Genomic DNA, 16176 nt, shown 5'->3' with positions numbered 1-16176 from the left:
TTATGCACATCAGGGTCGACAGAGTAATAGCAAGGTTGCTGATAAGCAGGGGTCTGCTACAGAGTTCAGGCTTAATTCTGATCTATGCCAGAGACAAAGGGAGTATGCCAGCTCTCTTTTACCTTCAGTGAGAAGTCTCATTATATGCTAAACCTGAAGACATCAACACTTAGATGCAAGTCTTCCTACTTTGGGATTGGTACTATTTTTAATTAATCAGGGTCCATCTTTGCATGCCAAGGAACCAATTAACGCTTTGCTATTGTAACCAGTGTGCTAAACACTAAAATACTAACGCATGGAAAAATCATGACAGAAAAATGTGCAAAATGATTCTGATATGTGCTTTTACAAGCCCAAATTGTTTCTATGTATAAATATTATCTTTCAAAATATCCAAAGTAAATATGTCAATGACAAGTAGCTGTATATGAAGTAGGTATTGAGTGTGTGATAAAGGAAAAGATAAGCATTTTATTATCAGTTCGCTCTGTCGTCGTGGGGTGAAAAGGAGGCCCCAAGCCTGCACAGCCCTTTTTATAGGGCTGGCAGGCTCCCCCGCGACGACATCAATGGCCATGGCCGATACATCAGGAAATGGCCGAGATCTCGTGAAATCTCACGAAATCTCGGCCCCCAACATGGTGGCTACGCCGGAGGGCCGTGTCTCCCTGGCCCTGCAGCAAAGTGGGCCGGGGAGTGAAGCACCGGCCAGGTATTCCATGCGCACTGATACAGTGCACGTTCTTAACTAGTTAAAGATAGCTTCTGCCCATAAAAATGTGAAGCAGATGACTTGTTATCTGTTCTTTTGCTTCTTATTATCTTATACTCCCTGTCACTAGGGCAATCACAAACTATAATTCAACTGGCAAGGTTGAAATCAGTTTACAAAAGACAATCACACATACAATGTAAGACCTTTTGCCTTGGAACCAGGAAGCAATTGGCTTATAGGAATGAAATTTCTCATCCACAACAGAACTCTTACACTTGATGCTGACAAGAGCTATAACCCTCATGTTTTGTTTCTTAATATGTAACAATATTTTTCCTCCTGCATTTCTGGCAGGACATTTCCCCAATGCCTTGATCTTGCAATTTTTTTTTGCTAATTTCCAGGAGAGAAAAACAGAGGCTACTACTGCTACTTATCATTTTATTTTCCAGAATTGCCATAAGTGAAATTACATCTAGACAATTATCGAAAAAAATTGACAGCCATCTACAAAGATTTGATATTGATATCAAATACAAGCAGTTCTCAACTTATCACCATTCGTTTAATGACTATTTGAAGTCACAACAACACTGAAAAAAAATAACATGATTGTTTTTTCACCCTTAAGACTCACTCCATAGTCACATGATCAAAATTTTTAGTTTTGGAAACTGGCCTTAACTTATGAGTATCTTGGGATCATTAATCACCTTTTGTAGCATTCTGACAAGCAAAGTCAATGGGGAAGTCAGATTAACTTAGCATCCATGTTACTAACTTAAGAATCACAATGATTCACTTTGTAAACGGTGAAGGAAAGGTTGTAAAATGGAGCAAAACTCACTTAATAATTGTTTTGCTTAGCAATGGAAATTTTAGTTGTGATTATAAATTGAGGACTACTTCTATGATCTTCGAAGTACTCACCATCAACGACATTAATTCTGAATCATCCAATATGCCTGCTCCATCTTACTATAACATAGGAACAGTTTCAATATATATACTGATTTTTCCCTATCACTGAAATAAGCAAGATATGGTTTTGTGAGCCTCACAAGTAATTTTGTTCTGCTGTAAAACCTCAGAAATACCTCCTCCAGTTCTTCCAGGGTAGAGAAAAATTACTGTTTGTAACTACACTTTTTGAATTTATGAGTTTCTTTACATCCTTGTGGCCATATCACTGGAGGTCAATCAGTTTATTGCAAAGGAAATAAATGCAATGTATTATATGTGGCAATATTTTTATCAGTTTCTAATAGTATTGTTAAAGAACAAATGACACTGTATAAATCAATGTATGGGCATAATGGAAAAAAGAATGGCCTGGAAAATGAAAGGAAGTGGTATTGTTGTTTATCTAAATTTAACCTGATGTCACTTTCTTATCTTAGATTGTGTTTTTAATTACTTTGTCTTGATATTATTTTTCTCTCTTCTGCATATTATTGTTTATTCCAAGCCATCATTGAGATTGGTAATGAATAATAAAGCATGTGAAGCTATTGTTTGTCACCCTAAACCTAAACCCTAGAAACTCATTAGAACGCAACATGATAAGTGAACCCAGTTGGTACCCTCCTGCAGCACTGGACACTCTCTCTAACCATTCTAGATGTGTGTGTTTGTGTATAATATAATGGCACTTAAAATTCAAATGCATTTAGACATAGTATACTGTACTGTTTTTGGAATTATAGTGTAATACGTCTGTAAAAAGAAAGACACCAGATTACAGACAACTGATTTTACCCATGAGCTTCTCTGGAGAAATCTCCTTATGCCACATTTGTTTTTAATGTAATAGTTCTGGCTCTACTTTATACCCCAAAGTGGTACGGCTCAGGTTAAGCAAACATGTCTGCTTTCATCAAGTGTTATTTCAGCTAAACTTTTCTAATAACTGCTAAGGCACTTCAATTGAAAATGGATAAAAGTCACCTGCCTATAGGGCAGAAGTATAGAAATCAAGAAATAGGTGATTCTTTTCATCTTTATCTCCCTTGGTTGCTATAGCAAGAGCATTCTACAGAGAATTAGCAACAGCTCTCCGGTATTCTGATATTTAATGTTTCTTAAGTAACTTTCCAAAAGCCCAAATGGTATTATTCAGAAAATGCAGTCTTTAATTTTATATGCCTTCTCCTAAAACATCTAAAGTAAAAAAGCAAAGTTTTTAAAATGAAGGTAGCTTTTTGATGCAATTTATTATTGAAGTAAGAAAGACCACTCATGTGGATTGTTTCCCCTATGATTGGTTATTATCTAATACAAAGAACATGCATTTTAAGCAATTTAATTTTAAAGAAATCATTGACTATGAAAATTTTATTTTCCTAATATGAGTAGGGTTGGAATATGTACTAATATGATGTTTCTCATCTATTTACAGTGATTGATTTCCTATTTCCTTTAATCCACTGAGTGTACATTCATGACTTTGAAACACACCTCTTCAAATACATTTCTATACTAGCTATGAAAGCTGTAATCCAACACTTCTGAAGTACACCTGGTTGGAAATGGTTGATGTATATTCTAGAGATTTTGACAAGTAAACTAACCTTGCAAGAATAGAAAGAGTTCGGTTGTTTGAAATTAGGTGTGAGTTCAATGCTTTCTTGCTTATCAGTAAAAGATTGATGATTTAAACCCCATCCAAGTAAAACAAAGGCAAACAACCAGTCACACAAGTCTCAGCTGATTTCTATAGCAAAAGACATTAACTTTTTTCTCCCTCAATGGAGACAAATATAGTAGCCTTATTCATCCCCTCCCAAATAAAGTTAGTCTAGGAAAAATCTTATGATTATTAGGATTGGGCCCAATGTCAACCAGATTGTATTTGGCATTTTTATCCATCTATTACAGGGTTGTTAAACTGTATGCTCATGAGTCAGATGTGTTACACACAGGCCACATGCACCCCAGCTCTGGAAATGGGGAAAATGTCACAAAACATCATATGATGACAATGTGACATGGCGAGTTTTACACCCATGATCTATCAAGACCTTCCCAAGGACCTGATATAGGCACATGTTGATGTTTGATAGTGTTAGATGTGTAATGATAAAGTGTTAACTGTGCCAGAAAAGCTGCCTTTCACAACTGACTGAGGGTGGATTTGTCAATTGCAATGGTATTGAAGCAGTGCTCCAGTTATTTTGGGATTGCATCAAATCACCAATTAATGGTATTATCCTTGCTTCCTCCCTCACAATTGTTCTATTTCAATTTGCAGTTTTTTGTATTTTATTATCATGTCCAGTTTTGTATACAGTGTTCCCTCGATTTTCGCGGGGGATGCGTTCCGAGACTGCCCGTGAAAGTTGAATTTCCATGAAGTAGAGATGCGGAAGTAAATACGCCATTTTTGGCTATGGACAGTATCACAAGCCATCCCTTAACACTTTAAACCCCTAAATTACCATTTCCCATTCCTTTAACAACCATTTACTTATTATTATTACTGGTACTCACCGTTGAATAAGACACTTAGTGATCCTGATATTTATAAAGAGAATTATTTATTAACAATAATAATTTTTTTTTGTTATTTATTTGCAAAAATTATTAGTTTGGCGTATGATGTCATTGGGGAGGAAAAACCGTGGTATAGAAAAAAATCCACAAAGTATTTTTTAATTAATATTTTTTGAAAAACCGTGGTATAGGCTATTCTATTTTGCTATCTCAAATCCATTATCTAAACTTTTTGGGTCTTTCTTATAGACAATTGATAACTGTGATGTTAGTTTTATTGCCATTCTATAATTATTATGGTTGTGCCAAAGAATGTGTTTGAATCATCTCTATCAGTCTTGAAGATGTACAACTAGCATATTATCAATGCTATATCCTACTATATTTTATGAGCTTAGTTATATATATTCATATTCATATGCAAACAAACAACAGTATGTATATATGTATGTGTGTGTATGTGTGTGTGTGTGTGTATGACTTAAGTTCATAAGTAGAGGTACAATATATATAAACACACACACACAACACGCACACATACGCATACATACATACATACATACATACATACATACATACATACATACTGTACATAAACAGTGGTACTTCTACTTACGAACTTAATTCATTCTGTGACCAGGTTCGTAAGTAGAAAAGTTCGTAAGAAGAAGCAATGCTCCCCATAGGAATCAATGTAAAAGCGAATAATGCATGCAAAACCATTCCAAAAGTCACCCCTTTTGCCTTGCGCCACTGGGAATCCCCACTGCCGGACTTCCGTTGCCACCCGAACCATGTGTTCTTGCGCTGCTGGGATTCCCCCTGAGCCTTCCCTCGCTGGGATTCAAAGCAGCACTGGCAAAAATGAAAAACAAAACAAAAACAAAATATATATTGGGCCAAGCAATGGAAATTAAACAATGAGAGAAGTAACTTAGAACTAAGGAGAAATTTCCTGACAGTCAGAATGATTGACCAGTGGAACAGCTTGCCTCCAGAATATGTGAATGCCCCAACACTGGAAATTTTAAAGCAGATGTTGGATAACCATCTGTCTGAAGTAGTGTAGGATTTCCTGTCTAAGCAAGGGGTTGGTCTCTTCCAACTCTGTTGTTGTTGTTTTGTGTGTGTGTGTGTGTGTGTAGTTTTTATCAGACCCTACTGACTTTTTCAGAGTATTAAAATCCCCATTTAAGAAATACTTGATTTTATACAATGCTGCTCAATTTAGTCATTGCATGCATAACAGGCTCCGGTCAATAATTTAACGCATTAACTATAGAAATTGTGCAAATCATAATATAGGTGAAATGGCAAAATAACTAAAAATTGGGTGCATGAACACACACTAGCAGGCCAGTGCCAGGAACAGCGCTTCCAGATTTAGATGAATATGGAGGAACAGGGCCATGAGTTTAACTTGCAGGAGACTAAGGTGCTGGCTTGTGATGAAACAAAAAGAGGCTACCTCCTGAAAGAAGCCTGGCTTTTTGAACAACAACTCACTTAGTAGATACATTGATATACCACCAGAATACCAGGCATTAAGACACCAGCAAAGACTTCAGGGGGATGGACCATTAGGGTTGGATGGAGATGGGGGGGGGGGGTTCTCCCATAGGCATAAAGATTAGCTCAATGAATGTGTGATAAACCTCAACCACATGTAAGAAAGAATGCCAGAAGAGCAGCAGAATGAGAAAGATGGGAGTGGGGGTGAAGAACAATGTAGACCCATCACAGGATCATGGACAAAACAGATGTTAGAGGAGGCAATGTGTGTGCCTAAGGAGGAGAGGAATAATAATAAGAGGGGAAAGAAGTGATAAGTACCTTCAAAACAATGCCTGATAGCCCTACTTTACCCGCCAGGGAGAGAAAGAGGCAATATACAAAGGAGAAAGAGGCAACAGAAATCCCATCTGTCAGCATGACTAAGGCAGAAACAACAAAGCTAATTACAGGAGGGAAGAAAGGGTGTGGGCCCATTATGCATGCAATGACTAAATTGAGCAGCATTATATAAAACCAAGCATTTCTTCAATGGGGATTTTAATACTGTGATGAAGTCAGTAAGAACTGACGAAAGCTTAGTAATTTTTAGTCTTGGCTTATTTGGGTCTTTTCTTGTGTAAGATTGATAGAATCTTGATGACATTTCAATGAGGTCCCACTCATCATCTTCAGGCTGGTGTTTCTGGCTTCACGCTAGTGTGAACAAAGTGTGGTTGGAGCTGCCATCTTTCTTTAAATATTGTGTTGGTGGACTGTGTTGTAACATCTTGATTTGTTGATGAGGTAACACATTGAGTAGTTGATGCAGTTAATGTTTGCAGATTAATTGATGTTTGCAGATTAGGGGCTGTGGTGTAACATCCTAGGTTGTGGTTTGGCTCCAAGTTTGTGGTGTGTGTCAGTTTGCTTTGTGTGGGTACCAGTGTGTGTGTGCAACAGTTGGAGATGCCACCGCAGTTTGGCTTCTGGATTGTGCTTGTATTTTGACTGTGAGGTAGGTATGAGTTTGGGTCTGGTGAGATAATAACTCAAACCTAATAACGCACTAGTGAGTATTGATGAAAGTTGCAATCCATCCACATTATAAAAATATCACCACTATTTTTCAGAGGATTGTGGCCACAGGTCTCTTTACTGAACAAAAATGAAGGTCCATAAGGGTCCATATAAATCTGTCCCTGGAAAAGAGCAACAAAAATGCACCTCCCCCCACCCCCAAAAGAGTGGAAATTATACACTGAGTACAGCCATTTTGGCTATCCCAAAGCCCTGCTCCTCACTCCCCATTTTTGGACAGAGGGTCTTTTAGCAGAGAGTTCATGGATGCTGGGGGATGCCTCAATTTTTGTGAAAAAAATGTATTAAAACAACACATTTTCACAAAAAGTGGGCCATTTTTGTCATCCTCCAGCACCCAGGGCCTTCCTGCAGGCTTCTCAGACCTTTGCCCATAGAATATTTGCAAAAGAAATGGGCAAAACCAGTCCTTTATTCACAGAAATGAGGCTGTTTTTGCCTTCTAATTACCCCATCTAGCATGACTGGAGGAGGAATTCTGGGAGTTGAAGTCTACTAGTCTTAAAGCTGTCAAGTTTGACAGTTTGGGTTAGGGATTAGGGGTGCAAGAATATTCAAACTTGGGAAGTTTAATACTTGTGGACTTCAAATCCCATTCCTGAGCTAGTATGACTGCATGAGGAATTCTGGAAGTTGAAGTCCACAAGTCTTAAAGCTGTCAAATTTGAAGTTTGTAAAAAGTGCACATGGTTGTAAAAAGTATTCTGCTACACTGGTATTTTATTTAAATAATATATTATTATGCCATTTGGTTCAGAATATTGTTTTCCTTGTTTTCCACCTCTAAAATCTATCTATCTATCTATCTATCTATCTATCTATCTATCTATCTATCTATCTATCTATCTATCTATCTATCTATCTATCTATCTATCTATCTATTTATTTTTTCCAATACACAATTAGGGTTTTAGTGGGTATATATCTATATACACATAGTAAAATACATGATGAAGGTTATATAGGACATACTCATAGTAAAATATATCTAAGAAATAATAGAAAAGAAGGTATAGTAATAGAACATTTCAATGAAAGAATAGAAGAAGAGATATAGGAATAGAAGAAAGGTATAGGAGATATAGGAGAGCAATATGACCTGGGACGGAAGGCACTCTAATGCACTTGTACTCTAGATGTGTCTTATACTCCGGTGCACCTTATACTCTGAAAAATATGGTTTACGCCACTTCACAGTGCTTTACAGACCTCTCCAGGTGGTTTACAAAGTCTGTATATTGCCCCAATAATCTGGAACCTCATTTTACATCCCTAGAGCTGAATCAACTTTAGGCTTATGAGAGTTGAACTGCTAACTGCAACCTGCAGTTGGCAGAAGTAGCTTGTATTGCTACTGGTGTATTCTAACCATTATGCCACCATGGCTCATTGAGATAATATGATGATAATATAATGAATGAATGAAATAAATTCAATGTCATTTTTAAAAAAAATAAAAAGACCCAAGAACTGGCAAAGGAATGTTGCCAATGATAATCCAGGAATTAGGATGGTGACAGTTATAAAATAGATTACATGAAGATAATTGTTTTAGCACTTACTAGTAGGCCAGAATTGGAGAGTTGATGATGGGGTGGTGTTGACGTGAGTATCTGAAAGAAAGAACATTACTACCGGTAATACAAGTGCTACTGATTTTCCATTCCAGCAAAAGAGAGAGAAGGAGACCAAGAAAAGAATAATGGATAACTTGTACCTGCCAAAGGACGATAGCAGGATCATTTTCATGTTGACAAAGGAGCAACCAGTCTGTTTTTGTTGCCTTTGAATTAACTGCATATTTGCAGGCTGAGGAACAGGTGCATTTCTAAGCTGCAATCTTAAATATGTCACCTGCTGTGTAATTTAAACACAGAGAAATCCATCAGCAGTCTGTTTAGCCATTTAATTTTTTTTTTCAATACAAAAATGTATATTTTGAAAAGGAAGAGGTAATTTATGTCAAAAATAATTTAAAGTTTTCTTTACAGTTTCCTTTGCTTTATATTAATTTGGACAAAAGCGTGAATTCTGCTTTATTATGTTGATTTCTCTTTTTCCTCTTCCGATTTTTTAAAAAAATCTAGTGGCATAAATTTTACTAGTCACTGGGTTTTTCATACTTTGTGACTTATTTCTTTTTTATTTCAGCAATCATATTTTAATGACTGTATGACTAGCAATCACAGGTATTATTGAAATGACTATAGACATTATTTTACAGGCTAACTGTTCATTTATTTCAATTACTTCCATTAATCCAGACAATTTACAAAGTTCCACTATGAAGCTTCTTCACCAATTCTTCTACATGTCTCCATAAAGATTTCTTTTAAAACTGTTATAATTTCTTTTTGAAAGCAATTAGAAATCATACAAAAACACAATAGCACGTGTCCAAAATATCAGTTGTATCAGCATCATTCAGATGTAATTATTTTGCCTTTAAACCTTTTTGTATGTATAATGATTTTCCATTAATTATAGCAAGTTTGGATGAAATACAGATAGTACTTGACTTTCAATCATAATTTGATGATTGTTTGAAATTACAATAGCCCTGAAAATGTTTTTTACATTTATAACCATTGCAGCATCCCCATAGTCATGTGATCAAAACTAAGTTGCCTGTCAAGTGACTTATATTTATAATAGTTGCAGTGTTCTCCTAGAGTCTGGATGGGTGTCAACAAACTCAAACTCAATCCAGACAAGACGGAGTGGCTGTGGGTGTTGCCTCCCAAGGACAATTCCATCTGTCCATCCATTACCCTGGGGGGGGGGGAACTACTGACCCCCTCAGAGAGGGTGCGCAACTTGGGCATCCTCCTCGACCCACAGCTGACATTGGAACATCATCTTTCGGCTGTGGCGAGGAGGGCGTTTGCCCAGGTTCGCCTGGTGCACCAGTTGCGGCCCTATTTGGACAGGGAGTCATTACTCACAGTCACTCATGCCCTTATCACCTCGAGGTTCGATTACTGCAACGCTCTCTACATGGGGCTACCTTTGAAAAGTGTTCGGAAACTTCAGATCGTGCAGAACGCAGCCGCGAGAGCCATTGTGGGGCTTCCCAGATTCGCCCACGTTTCTACAACACTCCGTGGCCTGCATTGGCTGCCGATCAGTTTCCGGTCACAATTCAAAGTGTTGGTCATGACCTTTAAAGCCCTACATGGCATTGGACCAGAATACCTCCGGAACCGCCTACTACCGCACGAATCCCAGCGGCCAATAAGGTCCCACAGAGTCGGCCTTCTCCGGGTCCCGTCGACTAAACAATGTCGTCTGGCGGGCCCCAGGGGAAGAGCCTTCTCTGTGGCGGCCCCAGCCCTCTGGAATCAACTCCCCCCGGAGATTAGAACTGCTCCCACCCTCCTTGTCTTCCGTAAACTACTTAAGACCCATCTATACCGCCAGGCATGGGGGATTTGAGACACCTTTCCCCCAGGCTTATTATAATTTATGTTTGGTATGTATGTGTTGTTTGGTTTTTTAAATTGATAGGGTTTTTAGTTTTTTCTTAATATTAGATTTGTGCCTGTACAATATTGTTTTATCGCTTGTTGTGAGCCGCCCCGAGTCTTCGGAGAGGGGCGGCATACAAATCTAATAAATTATTATTATTATTATTATTATTATTATTATTATTATTATTATTATTATTATTTGCAACCTTCTGACAAACAAAATCAATGATGAAGCTTGATTCATTCAACAACATTTTGTCAGACCAAACCCATCTTTGACTTGGAGACTTTGACCTGCCACACTTTATGTTTTAGAATGTATTCTTGCTGTGGGAACTTGGGAGGGGCTGTTGCATGAGGGATGTAGAGATGTAGCCATAACAAATTCCTTCTAGATTCTTAAAGTTATCCTTTGCTCCACACCTGCCCTGAAACGGATAGGAGTAGCAGATATATTGACAAAAGACTGGTCAACGTGATGAACTTGTGGATGTGGGAGCAAGGGAATGAACTTTAAACTTTAAAATAGCTTTACATTTGGGCTTCTCCCAGATATGTCAACATGGCTCTGCTAATAAATTAGAACTTTGAGGAAATCCATACCTCGGACTTTGATTTAATCTCAGAAGCTATTTGGAACCCTGACACATTCATTTAACAACTGCAGTGATTCACTTAACAACTGTAGTTGTTAAGAGAAAAGTCGTGAAATAGGAGCTAAATTCAGCAAAAGAAAAGTTGGGTTCAATTATGATCAAAAGTCAAAGACTAACTGTGTATAATATCTTTAAACTGAACCAAACTTCTCTATTTTAAGTCAATTCATATGTCTTTTTAAGAAAGATATGGGTCCAAATATACTGCTACAAATATCATTTGATAGGATTATGTACAGTTACAGAGATGTACTGAAAACAGAGACAAATGCTATTTTTAAATTACAAATATTAAGGAAGTAAAGTGAATTAGCTACCTTCATTTTGGGTTCCATATGAGATCCCATGATTTCCATAATTGTTATACCTGAGCATAGTTCCATCTAAGCTGAGCAGTGAGCAATCGCTCACCTAAAAATCATCATCAACTCAGAGTTTTCCAAACCTGCCCAGAAGCCGAGAGGGAAAGAGTGAGAGGGAAGGAGAGAGAGAGGAAGAGAGGAAGAGAGAGAAACAGATAGAAAAAAGAGAGGAAGGAAAAGAGAAAAGAAAAAGAATGGGAGTAAGGAAGAGAGAAAGAAAATCAAAATCTAGTTTGAAACTAGCTCAACTATTTAAGTGGCATTTTGATATTGATAGAGTTGCCCTATTATGAGCTCACTGTTATAGACACACAGTATTTATTTATTTATTTATTTATTTATTTATTTATTTATTTATTATTTCTGTGCCGCCCAGTCCCAAAGGGACTGCCGCTCAGACACTATACTTTTCCGCCCACCCCAAAAAAAAATTAGAGGGAACACTGTACCTGAGTCACTATGAGTATCAAATTTCCCCAGGACACACAAGTAAAAATAAAAACAAATAAATAGATAAGTAAGTAGATAAATATATAGGTGCCACTTAGGTGAAAAGGTAACAGTTTTTGTGTTGTCTTGCTGACCATATGGCCATAGAAATGTCTTTAGCCAATGCTGGCTTTATTTATTTATTCATTCATTCATTCATTCATTCATTCATTCAATTTTTATGCTGCCCTTCGCCTTAGACTCAGGGCAGCTTATAACATGTTAGCAATAGCACTTTTTAACAGAGCCAGCATATTGCTCCCACAATCCGGGTCCTCATTTTACCCACCTCGGAAGGATGGAAGGCTGAGTCAACCTTGAGCTGGTGATGAGATTTGAACTGTAGACCTACAGATCTATAGTCAGCTTCAGTGGCCTGCAGTACAGCACTCTACCTGCTGTGCCACCCCGGCTCTTAATGGCTACTAAATGGAGATAAGTACCACCCCCTATAGTTGGTAATGAGTGGTGGAATAAAATCCTCAGGATCTCCTTTATCTTTTATATAAAGAAAAATAACATCATGTTTAACATGTCCCAAATATTTTAAGAAGTTGAAATCTCAGAGTACTATCTTCACCCAATTTCTTTTTATGTTGTGCCATTTCCCCCCCAAGTCCGACTTTATATATTTTACAATGTAAAATAACACATTGTTTTCAGATCACACGATGTATTTCATCACCCAACATTTGAAATCATTGCAAAATGCAAAAACATAGAAAATGGTTGAACTTGTAAATGCAAAAACATAGAAAATGGTTGAACTTGTCCAACACATTATCTTTTAGCTGAAAATAGATATAGAATCATGCAATGTTTTGCTATGTATTCTTTGGAAGCATGTATATAGGACCACAATAAAAGTATAGCCAGTCTTCATCTTAAATTATAATGGTATTGGAAAAAATAGATTCAAAGCCAAATTGAGTCCTCCTTTATGATCTCCCCTCCCCCTCTCTCTCCAAAAATGTGACTGAGAAGTGCTAGAACAACTGTAAAGTTTCAGAACTACAAATTCATGAGGCTAATTAGCATTCTCATTAGATTCCTATAATGAGAAATGTGCAAAACAACTCCTTTATTTCTCTAGAGAGAGCTAAAGTAGCACACAGTGGAAGTGGTGGGTGGGAGTGGAACTGAGCGAATTGCATATCAACTTGCTGTTTTAGAAGCCAACATACAAGAAAACAAGGAAATGAAAGTGGCTAACATAAGTTGTGTGGTGTATTATTTTCACCAAATAGCACATGTTTGGTTATACATAGTATAAAATAATTCATTTTAGGTGACTAATAGTGGATATACGGTATGTAGAATAAAATTTTAATCATTTTAATAGAACTTTCCCCCTATCACTATTGTTTTAATTCTCTCAAAATCTTTGGTAAAAGATAAAAAAGAGAAATATGTATGTGTGTTGCACTTTTTAATAGAAATCTTTACAATGTGATGTTGACGCAAGATGGAGGCCAATTATCCAACTTAGCTGACTAGGAATAAAGATTTCAGGTGGCATATTTAGATTTTGCCTATGAGCTACAATTGAATATAAACTGTTACAATTAAGGTGATCTCAAGTTTTACTTCAGAGTACAGTAGTCCCTCGCTATATCGTGCTTCACCCACCACGGCTTCATTTCATCGCGGGTTTTGAAGTCAGCGTTGGCACAGATACGGCACTTAGAAGTTTGGAAGGGCAGGACAAGCCAACCAGCCAAATGATGAGCGGGGCGGGGACTGAGCTCCGGCGGAGGCCTGTCCCCTCGTTCAACCCGCCTCGCCAGTGCCGAGAAGGCAGTCTTTGGAGGCACACTTAGTGGTTGGCGGCGGCGGCATGCTTGGGGTTGTAGAAAGAGCTGGGAAGGAGGAGAAATTCCCCATTGCGGATTTCACCTATCGCGGCCAGGTCTGGAACGTAACACCAGCGATAGGTGAGGGACTACTATAGTATAATATAGCAGTTTTACTTCCTTTTATTACACCAATTTATTTCATTATGTTTAATTTTAGTATTTAATTATCTATCTCCTTTTGTGGCATTGGTTTTCCATTATTTTTCAATTTTAAATAGCAGAATCTGTCATTAGGTATTTTGGAAGATATCTGGTCTAATAAATAATACTGTACTTTTATTTATTTATTCAATGTATAAACTGTCCATTATAACTATCATTGACCATTCATATCATAATTCTGAGTTTACAGAGAAATTCTATAGAAAACATATGGATATTTCAGGGACAAATTATCCAATAGTTCTATTCTAGTAAGCTTTACTATTATGTTCTTAATACTTAATTTTTTAAAATTCTATTGTTCAAGTTGTACTTTGATTTGTGTCCTGTTCTACTTTGCCCAAAGTAAATAAGTAAAAGCTAAATACTAAATTTATGTTTGTGGCCTGGGTTTTCTTCTGGCTTCTCTTGTTGCAGCTTGACAGTGCTTCAAAACTGTAGCATCCATATATACTTAAAATAATTTTCAAACCAAAATATCGTCTCCAGTTAAGAAACAAGTTAGCCTTGCCTATGTTTATAACAAATCCCTCATCATGGAAGGCTCTTTGTCTTCCCCCTGTTGAAGAATGCAACCCACTAGCTACTGAAAGATGGCCCACCCATTTTATTTTTAAAAATATTTTTTATTAAACCGTTTAAACAAAAACAAAACAAATCTTGACAATTTCTTGCTTTACATTTCCACACCAGTATATATTGACTCAGCCTTCCATCCTTCCGAGGTGGGTAAAATGAGGACCCGGATTGTGGGGGCAATATGCTGGCTCTGTTAAAAAGTGCTATTGCTAACATGTTGTAAGCCGCCCTGAGTCTAAGGCGAAGGGCGGCATAAAAATTGAATAAATAAATAAATAAATAAGCAAACAAACAAACAAACAAATAAATAAATAAATAAATAAATGAATGAATGAATAAAATAATATATCCATTTTACCTCCATTCTTCAATTTACTTTTATCTATATATATGATTCCATTATTTTTGTACATATTAATATATTGATATACTAAATTACAATAATTCATTGTGTGTCATTATCATTTATGCAAATTTATTACTAATTTCTAACTACTATGTCCTCTAAATTTAATCTTTCCTTAGCCTTTGCATCTATACTCTAATCGGGAGTGGGCTCAGCCGGAACGCTAAATTGGGTTCGCAGCAGCAGCTCATGAGTGTTTCTGGGGCCGGTGTGATTTTGCTTCTGCAGCTGTGGAGATAGCAAAATCACGCACACAGCCGCAATGTTTTGGCATGCATGGAAACAATAAAACCTCACTGAAACACGATTTTGCTATCTCCACAGGTGCAGAAGCAAAATCGCACTGGCCCCAGAAACATTCATGAGCCGCTGCTGTGGTAGTGAGCCCAATTTAGCATTCTAGTTAGCAGCCCACCCCTACTTCTAACCATTTGTACCATTCATTCTATACCATATAATACTCTATTTCTGCTTTCTCTTTTATTTCTTTTATGAGTCTATGTAACTCTGCACAATCTAAAACTTTCCTTATCGAGTTTTCCTGTGATGGAATATTATTATTCTTCCAATTTTGTGCATATATTATTCTTGCTGTTGTAATATGTAAAATTAAATATTGTGTTTTTATCATATTTCCCTGTAAATATTCCCAATAAGAATAATTCTGGTTTCATATCTATTTGCTCTTTAGTTATCTCTTCAAGCCATTTTCTTATTCTATTCCAATATTGTTTGGCTTTTGGGCACATCTACCATATGTGGTAAAATGTTCCTTGATTTCGTCTGAATTTCCACTAGTCCGGTCATGTATTTAGGAATATTTTGGTCAACCTTGCTGGTAGAAGGTGGGTCCATGCATTTTAAAGAAGCACAATCTGCTGTTCATTTATCTTATCTGATAAAAGCGCCAGGAGAACCTATCTGGTGTAGTTGTTAAGGTACCAGGCTAGAAACTGAATGAATATAAATCCTAGTCCTAATTTTAGGCACAAAGACTGGGTGATCTCAAGTCAGCCATTTTCTCTCAGACCTAAATAATAATAATTAATAATTTAACAATTTATTAGATTTGTATGCCGCCCCTCTCCGAAGACTCGGGGCGGTTCACAACAATAATAATAACAGTATAAAATGTAACAAATCTAATATTAAAAATTATCTAAACCCCATCATTTAAAAATCATACAACATAAACATACCATACATAAACTATATAAGCCTAGGGGATATGTCTCAATTCCCCTATGCCTGGCGATATAGGTGGGTTTTGAGCAATTTACGAAAGGCAAGGAGGGTGGGGGCCGTTCTGAGCTCTGGGGGGGAGTTGGTTCCAGAGGGCTAGGGCCACCACAGAGAAGGCTCTTCCCCTGGGGCCCATCAGACGACATTGTTTA

Source organism: Erythrolamprus reginae, chromosome Z, assembly GCF_031021105.1.
Source record: "Erythrolamprus reginae isolate rEryReg1 chromosome Z, rEryReg1.hap1, whole genome shotgun sequence".
NCBI classification, from domain to species: domain Eukaryota; kingdom Metazoa; phylum Chordata; class Lepidosauria; order Squamata; family Dipsadidae; genus Erythrolamprus; species Erythrolamprus reginae.
This window is presented reverse-complemented; position numbering follows the sequence as displayed.